This window comes from Apaloderma vittatum, unplaced genomic scaffold (genome assembly GCF_000703405.1).
Source record: "Apaloderma vittatum isolate BGI_N311 unplaced genomic scaffold, ASM70340v1 scaffold4424, whole genome shotgun sequence".
NCBI classification, from domain to species: domain Eukaryota; kingdom Metazoa; phylum Chordata; class Aves; order Trogoniformes; family Trogonidae; genus Apaloderma; species Apaloderma vittatum.
This window is the reverse complement of record NW_009713075.1, coordinates 1-9,623: the sequence shown is the minus strand read 5'-3', so window position 1 is coordinate 9,623 and position 9,623 is coordinate 1.

Sequence of the window (9,623 nt, the reverse complement as noted above, 5' to 3'; positions counted from 1 at the left end):
GCTGCTTCTGCTGTGTTCAGGCATTGCATGACTCTGTGTTTTGCATTATCCTGCACACTGAAAGGGCTGAATGCCTGAGCATGGTAAAGCAAGCTAAGGATGAAGAGTAGTCTTGATTCAGGACATCGTTGTTTTCCAGTGATTTAAATCAGAGCCTTAATGTACTTTTAACACAGCTTTTTTGTATCCATTCCATTCTTTAACAGCAGCATTTGAATAAAATAGCCTTGCTGCCCTCAGTTCTTAGAAGAGCGCTTGCACTTCTGTTCGCAAGCCCCGGCACACTCTATGAACAGTCCCTACTCCAAACTTTCTTTGCTATTTTGGTTGTACTGATTCTTTAGAGCTGATACACAATTGCGTTGCTGTGGTGATTTTTTTTATTGGTTTTTTTTTTTTTTTCCATTGACGCTGCGTTGGGTGCAAGTCTGGTCAATGGGATGTGATTTGCTGTTTTTAATGCTGTCACTGTAACGGCTGCCGAAGCCACTACGGTGTCAATGCATTGACCAATATTTTGCATCAAGGTTTACAATGTATTGACATGACATTCCATTTCTCAAATTTTTGCATATTAAGAGATGCTATGATTTTCTTGCTACTGTGTGTGATATTTTCAATGTGCAAAAAACTGTGAAATGGCTTACAGCATGTTGTTTTTGGAAGAAATCATTACAATGTAAATCTTACCATGCAGAAATCCCATTTCGGTGAATGGGACTTTGTGGTTTACATAGACTGTGTATGCAACAGTATAAACTGCAGTGCATATTTACGAAAACCTTTTTGTTACTTCTTAGACTTAGTGACTCGGCTGTTTCTGTTTTATTCATTAGATATATAAAAAGATGTCTCTGTCATTGTTTACATGCTAATGGTCTGAAAAACCTCATTTTTTGGAAATACTCATTAAGCTCCTTTTAAAGAGGCATCTAAAATCCCAATTTGTTCTATTCCTTTGCTTCTAACTAAAGCCAGAAACCTCACAAACGTTTAAATGATTCACTGTGGGCAGGAAAATTTTTGAGCTTAAAGCTTTTTTTCCACTAAGTTCCCGCCCAAACTCAAATTAAAATGGCCGAGTTAAAACCTCCCCAAAACGCTTTCCAATAGCAAAGCTGACATTCCTTAGAGGTGTCGTCTGCTACTGCTATAAAATTGAATAAGTAGAATACCGTGTAGATTCTTTTAATAATATAATACAGAACATGGTAGAAGTATTCAGGCCAGTAGCCGAAAACTGACATTGTTGATGGAAGTTTATTTTATTTATATTTATATATTTTTAGTTTACGGTTGTCTTAAACCCAAAACCTCAGAGGATTAGCAGATACAGTAGTTTATTTAATTGTATTAGGGTATGTCATGTTATATTTCCTTCTGACCAAGACCTGATTAGATGAATAATATTAATTCATTAAGTTTTTAATGTTAATTTGTCCTGTTAAGAGGTTAAGCACCTTATCAAAATATTAATTTAATTTTTTTAATCTTGTTTAAATAACTTTGTAATTTGAAAGTAATGGATGCTGTAGTAATGTCTTTCACATCTGTGAAGATGAACAATAAAATTGTTTATTTACAAGTTACGACTCTAATTAATTTCTGGTAATACTTCTCATAACCAGCATAGAAATACGCTATAGTTCATGGAGTATTTTATTTAAATGAATAAACTGCACTTAGCACATGTGTAATTGATTTATTCAAGGTAGAACTGATGTCTGCTGAATGGGATGTTTTGCACCGGATCTTTACCTGATACTTCCAGCGAGCTATTCGTGTAGCATTCAGGGGTGCCTTTTTTACAAACGTAGAATGTGCACTTGTGATTTTTTGGTTTGCCTTTTTTTATTTTTTAGAACTCCATTGGAACATGAAAAGTTCCAGTGGAAAATAAAAAATTGCCATTTATAACAAAACCGAGTAATACCCATGAATCATCAGAGAGGTGATGGTTTTAGTTTGGATTAAGTGGTGCACATGTTCTAGAAATACCTTTCAACTTAGTTATGATTTTATTAGGTGGTGCTCTGCTGTATGATGTAACTGGGACAAGAAAGGAGACAGGTTTACAAAACTATGTTCAAACACTGTGGTTTGTCATTATTGGGCAGGTTATTCAGTAAAGTAGGAAGTTAAAAATCTGCAATGCTGATGTCTGTCAATGCATGCAAATTGTCTAAAAATATGTCAGTATGTGTGTTAAGAAGGATGAAAATTGATGAAATTGAAAAGCTGCATGATATGTTCATTTTTTTAATCTTTATTTTTTCAGAAACTGTTTTAACTCTTATCTGCTCATTTTTCCCCAACAGTTAGCAATCTGTTTAACCCTGTGGTGCTAGAAGTTGTGATTTCTTCATGTGTTTGCACAAACATATAATGTGGTGAAATCCAGACTCCCAGCACTGAAAGGGGTTGTGTGAGAGTGTGTTCAGTATTTGGAAACATTTTCTTGTTTTCAGACATTCCTCAAAGGAGCATTATCAACTTTTTCAGGTTCTTCTCTAAAAATGAAATTCCTGTTAAACAAACCTTTTCTGGAGGAACTTTTTTTTATTTTATTTTTTGCTATGGTCAGGGAAATAGCTGTGAAGGGAAAATGTTGTCAAGTTCTTGTAGAACTGCAGTCATCTGGTTTAGTTTTTTTTGTTTGTCATCTGGTTTAGTTTTTAGTTAGTCCTGTGAGGAGCAGGGAGTTGGACCTGATGATCCTTGTGAGTCCCTTCTAGCTTGAGATCTTTTGGGAATGTATATCAGAGTCTGTATTTCCAGCTTGTCATAAGTGTTTTCCAAATTATACTCTGAGAGGACTGACAGTCCTGGTCTGCCTGAAACAGAAGAGACAGGAACGGAAAAGACTTTCGCGAAAATTTAAAATGGGAATAGGGCAGAAATGTTTTGCTTTGAAGCCTTTTGCAGGTATTTCAAATAGTAAGAAATTAGGGTGTTCTGAATACTGAAAAGGATTGATAGTGCTCCTTTAAAAAAAGTTTAATGTGATGCATTTTCAATAGTTTTCACTGAAAATAATGTTGCTTTAAAATGTGTTTTGAGTACTAAAGTTGCTTTTAAAAAGATCAAAATAGAATACAAGAACTGCAGCGAAGAAACTGAAATAAAAGTATCAATTTTTTATTATTTATTCAGGAGATTTCACCTAAACCACAAAGTCAGAAAAAAAATGAAGCTGATATTAGCAGTTCTGCCAACATTCAGAAACCTGCACTGTTATCCTCAACTTTGTCTTCAGGAAAGGCTCGCAGCAAGAAATGCAAACAAGAATCTGGAGATTCTTCTGGGTGTATAAAGCCCCCTAAATCACCACTTTCCCCAGAATTAATACAAGTCGAGGATTTGACGCTGGTCTCTCAGCTTCCTTCTTCTGTGATAAATAAAACTAGTGAGCACAGACATTTTAAAAAAAATACTGTAATTACTTATAAGGGATATACAGAAATTTTTTTTTTGTTGTAAATGGCTATTGCTTTTAAAAATTAATCTGCTCTAAATAAAAGATCCAAGTGGGAGAATTAGAGGTAGCTCAGTATTTTAAAATCATATAATAAGGCATATGAATTACTCTACCAGAAATAATACTTTTAAATAATAGTTATATTTATAGACTGGTGGCTTTTAATGGTTGGGTTTCCCTCCAGCTTAAATCTCCACATTAGTATTAACAGCAATACAGGAAAAATTAAACCTCTCTTCTGAAGGGGCCTGATTCATTAAAAAGAAAAGACGAGCACCTTGGTTGCGGACCTTTCCTTCTCGGAGAAATTCCGCCTTCAGCAGGCGGGTGTGCTGTGCCGTTCGGCTGTGGTGTTCTTCACCTTATGTGATACTTCTTCCAGATGGGACGTGAAAGAGAAGATAGGTTCAAGATCTGTGGTAGGGCAATATGAAAAATTAGATTTCTGTGTCTCGGAAAAATAGCATACATGTTCAGCTTCTTCAAATGTGGAACTAATTTCCAAAGTACTGGTTATCTCAGAAGAACAGAGAAACCTTTATCTGCATGCTTCAGTGTGCAGTTTTTAGTGAAGGTTAAAATAATTTAGTAAATTTTTTTTGAGTTCACATTAGGTTTTTAGCATTACTTAGGGTTGAGCTTTTTGTTGTATGCAGAACGTTAAATGATGAGGCCAAGATTTATTTTAAATCAAAAGCTACATTTTTGTTTCACTGTTAGAATAGTATTTGTGGGTGGAAGACTAAACCTGCATCATGTGTTCCCCTTAACCTTGATTTCATATTTTCCCTTAGGAGATAAGTTTCTTTTAATCTTTTCTCACAGATAACTTTGGGAAAGGGAGGGGTGCAGATTCAGCCATCTTTATTCAGGACCCATTGGTATAAATTGTATTTTGTCCCCACAAAATATTAGCAGTCATCTATATTGTATATGCCTTCCCTCCCCACCCCTAAAGTAATGGTAAGTAGTTTTCCTTGAGCATGTTTGTATTTTGGATTAAGTTAAGAGTTCACTGTAGCAATATCTAAAAAAATTTGCTAAATTAAAAATTGATTACTTAATAGCCTAGGTTTTGTTAGTGCTTTTAACCTTTGACTTCTGAGTCTTTATCACTTGCAACACAAATTTAATTTTACTGTGTCTTTATTTTCACATCTGCATATCATTTAACTCTAAAAACTGCTTGAGAAAAGGAGAGAACAGTGATTTACAGTGTAATAATACCTTAAATGCTTTTTCTCAGGCAAAAGTTTGTGAATTTCGGTACAACTGGAGAGCCGTAGGGAAGTGTGGGTTTTTTGTTTTTAATGAATCAGGCCTATATTAACCTATATCAATCCTCCCTCCCCTTTTTGCTTGTTCTTTTTATTTATTTTATTTTTTTAAATAGTAAGCTTCTTGAGCCTTCTTACTGTGCCATGCATTGGCAGCACACATTTGAAATACACTTGGAGGATTGATATCAGGTTAGCAGAAGACAGGAGGTGGGCTCTAAAATTAACCAATGCTATTGATTATTATTTATTTTAGGTTGTATGTTGCCACTATCCGTGACTTTTTAGATCTTTAACTGTGGTAATTTGCTCTGTTTTACTGTTAAATTGCCCCATTCTGTTAGAAGTAGCTTACTCTCATGGGTTATATGGGGGGGTTGCTTATTGTAAATACACTGTTTGCCTAAAACAGCAGCCTTTATCAGCGGGGAAGTAGGTGCCCTAATAATGTATAATCAGAAAAAAACAGACTCATGTCTTGAGTGTAGCTCTCTTCTTTGCTCCTGGTAGTCACAGTTTGAAATTACTTTCACCGATTCTGCTGTGATTACTGGCTTTGCAAACAAGGGCTGTTTAAAGCACTCCCCACCTTTAGTTCTCAAATACTGCGGTAAGATTATGGTATATCTCTCTGCTTCATGAACATTGAAAGATCTCTTTTTAGGTCCATCACAGCCAGTGAATTCCCCTAGATCCTACAAACATAGCCAGCGGAGAAGAAGATCACAGCGTTTAGCCACTTGCTCCTTGCCTGATGATTCTGTAGAAAAAGTTTCTTCTCCCTCTTCAGTTACTGATGGAAAAGTGTTCTCCATCAGTGGTCAAAACCAACAGTCATCAAAATTGGAGGGTAATGTATCTTAATCTAATAAAGAACTGCCCAAGAGACCTTAAATCATAAAAGTTAGACCTTTCATGGTTTTCATCTAATGGCGTGTTTTGACTTGCCGTAGCTAAAGCTGTACGCTGTTCCTATGTTATATAGCGCTGCAATCCAAAGTGTTGTTTGTTGGACCTCTGTATCTTTTTGTAATCTTGCATTTTTTCTTTTATGTAGTACCTGATGTTGCTCATATGTCGCTTGAGAAGCGTGGACCGTGTCTCCCTCTTGATTTAAGCCGTAGCTCGGAAATTACAGCGCCATTGCCCACGGAATCTGCTTTCCGTAATGAGTATCCCAGTAAAGACAAGGAAGATATTCAGATGATTACATATCTTTCTTCCAAAGCAGTAACTGATGGAAGAGTAGCTACAACAGCGTCAGGTAAAGAGATTCAGTATACAACCACTCAGATTTATAGTTGTAGGGTTGAAACGTGTTATGTATGCAGTCACACAGAAAGAGGGGATTTCTTTACTTTCTTTTCTCCTCTCTTCACACTCACAAACCTGCCTCTCTTTGTGGGGTCCATCCATCTGCATATTCTTCATCTTCCACTGGCTTTAGGCTGCGTTAGCGCTTTTTCTCACACACTTTAACGAGGATCTGAGAGTTTGGCATATTAAAAAGCAACATTTGTTTCAAAAATATTTTGTATTAAACCTTCTAAAAATAATTTATGAAGTTGTTTACTAACATACTAACATATACTAAATATATATATATATGAGATGTACTCATTGATCTTGTAGCTTCAGCTTTAAAGCATTTTGTGAGGCAGGCAACGTTCCTCTAACTTTGCTTGTTTTTGCAGTGGAAATTTTATCGTCTGCTTTTGTATGAAATGCTACTTAGAGGATTTTTAAAAAATATTTTCCAAACTTAGAGACTTGGGTTCACCCTCACAGCGTTAGCATAGATCACGTTACTGGAACTCTGTGCTGCCTCTCACTTTGTAACAGTTTACTGGTTACTGTGGTTTAAGTGAATCACTTGGGTAGAGGCAATTAAGAGATTTGGGGAAAGATTTATGTAGTGATTTGCAGATCCCAAAAGGTTTGTTTTCATCCAGTGTGTGTTAGGTGTCACTATACTTATTTTTTCATAAATGCACCTGTTGTGTAGTTATCATAGCATTTTAATTGACTTTCAAGAAAGAATTCTCACAAGCTTTTTTTTTTTTTCTGTTAAGAAAATTGTTCAGTAAGTCAAGAGGAGAAAAAAAAATCAAGCTGTTGTCACTCTGCTGGTGAAGTTTTTGGTCAGAGTGATTGACAGTAAGAGAGGACGCCATGACCTTACGGTATATAATTATGGCACTCAGACTATAACTTGGTCTTGTTTCAGGAGGAGAAAAAAATTAACAGCTTTGCATTAAGCTAATGGTGTAGCTGAAGTTCTCAATAGGTCAGTGAAGTGTTATGTTCAGGATGTGCAGCCTTCTCTTGGTTGTCTGCCCACACGTGCTCACGCTGGTCGTGTAAGGTGATTGCTTCGTCAAGCTGTAGCAGTGCTGTTTAGCCTGATGTAGCAAAAGCTGGGTAGGAGTCTTCTGTAGATTAAAAGAGATGATTGTGATTATCCTTTCTCAAAAAAAAAAAGAAAATCTAATAATCTCTTAAACTAATTTGTCAAAATGAGGACTACAGGAATTTTGTAATGAGCTACTTCTTGAGCTTATAAAAATATATCTTAATTTCTCAAATGAAACCACGTGACAGACTTCATTTTGCTTTTGATGCATTACATAGCAATAAAACTACAGATTCCTGGGGAAATTACTTCTGTAAAAGTCCCTTTATCACATTTTCTACTGAGATCATAAAAGAAACCAACAGCTTCCAACTACCATCTGTTTCATGTTTATTAGAACTCATTGCAGTTACTAGCAATTCAACTTCTAGCTTTTCTGATCGATTTTCTGGATCACTTAATGGTAGCTGATAATGCTGACAGGTGTTTATTTGGTTGCCTGCTTTCAACATGGGAGTGGCGTGGAGTCTGAGTGAGCTGGTTCTACACCCAGTGTCCCGGAGTACAAATAACCAGTGGTTTATTTGTTGACCTGGGTCTTGGTCTTGGCCACAACTGAGTCTAATTAAAGAAATAATGTTTCATTTAGAGCCACCTTGGATTTATGATTCAAATATTTGACATGTCCACATGCTTCGTGTCACAGGAAACGTTCCCTGACAATTGCCTGGTAGTAATACTTGAGGCCACCATGGGTGATGGAAGCACTTACAGCCTGTGCAGGAGGATACAGTTTATACTGTATTTAAAGTTTAACGAAGGTTTTTTGGACGTACACAATATTAAGTTTTAACCTCTCAAGGAATTAATTTTCCAGATACTTTCTTGTCTTCAGGGTTTTTACCTTCCAAACAGACCCATGTTTTGTTCCTAGTTTTCTTCCTGCAGTAGAACTGTCTTGAGCTTTCATACTGTGTTTTTTTGCCAAGTGTTAGAAGTTTTCAGAAGTATGCAGCCCAGCACCCACTCAAGCAGTATAAGCTTTCTTGGGCTGCAAGTCTAATCTGGAGCAGTTTGATACTGTTAATTCAGAGATTTCATAGGAAGTTTTGGAGCTTGCTACCTCTGCCAGTAGTATCTCCAGGACTTGGTAACTGAAGTTTGTATGGTTTTTATCTTGGGTTTATCTTGGGCTTCTAACTCTGGTGAAACTTGTCTCCTATCCTTCTCGTGTTCATCTTAGAAGAAAAAGAAGAATGTAGATTTTTAAGTTCAAGTTTGAAACTGCTGAAATTACTTTACACTGTTAAATAGTTGTGGTCTCTGCTTTGGAAGACATCTTTCTGCTTTTGAAATAGCACAGGTTCATGCACATAATCACACTGAATGCTGGCATGTTTGAGGAGAGTGAATAGAATCCACTCTATCACTACTTTTCCTTTTTAATGAACCTGTTTAAACAATGGCAAGCGAATATATGAAAAAGACTTGCCCAAAGCTTTACTTTCTCATTTCTGTCAATGCTTGAAATTACTGAGAAAAGTTGCATTATGCAGCAACATCTGCCTGCTGAAGTATAATTTAGTGTACTTCGTTGTTTAGCATGTGTATTGTGACTGTACACGTTAGAATTTGAGAGCTCTGCTGTAAAATCCAGAGTATTCTGTAGTATCTGGTTGGAGTTTTTTAATCTGAAAGACGTATTTTAAATCTCTGTCCTTCTAAGATATTTCTGCTGTTCAGATTTTATTGACACAGTGTGGACAGACCTGGTGTTCCAGATTTTGACAACAATATGGAATTTTCTAAATGCGCTTAAGCTCGACCCATAATCTTCATAATCATTGAAGTAGATACCTGTAGATAATTTCAGGAATTATGATGGTAACGGGGAAGTATTTTTAGCCTGAAACAGCCTATTCTGATTGCCGACCCTCTGTGAAAGAGCTGTTCTATTTTAGATGCAGAGATGCAATTTGTGGCGTTGGAAATTTAGACTTCCGATGCAGGGGACTGTCAGTTGAGTCCATTGAAAAAATAATTTTCTGTTGAAAATGATGCATTTTAATGACTACTTTATTAAAGATATGAACTCACTGTTTTTCAGAGGGGAGGGGTGCGGTGCGCTGAAGTGCAGAACCAGAAATGGTAACTCATAGTATTAACATCTAGATTCCTTCTCAAAATGAATGTCTCAGTATTTCATAAAGGCAGCACAAAAGCACTGTGATCGCTTCCTTCAGCGCACAGGCTACGAGGAAGTATGGGGCTCGTTGGGAGATGGTGGTACCGGTGCCAGTTCCTGACTGAGCAGAGGTGCTGCTTTGCCCAAACTGCTGCGTGGGCCTCCTTGGGATCACCTCGTATTGCACGCTAAGAATCCTTCCTTTCATTTGTCAAACTGCTTAAATTTGTAGTCAGTCTGCATACACGCAAAACACTGTGGTTTTCCCATTGTGACTATGTGAAGTTCAGATCTTTCTGTAGCTATAGTTTTCCTTAATTTCATGAATAA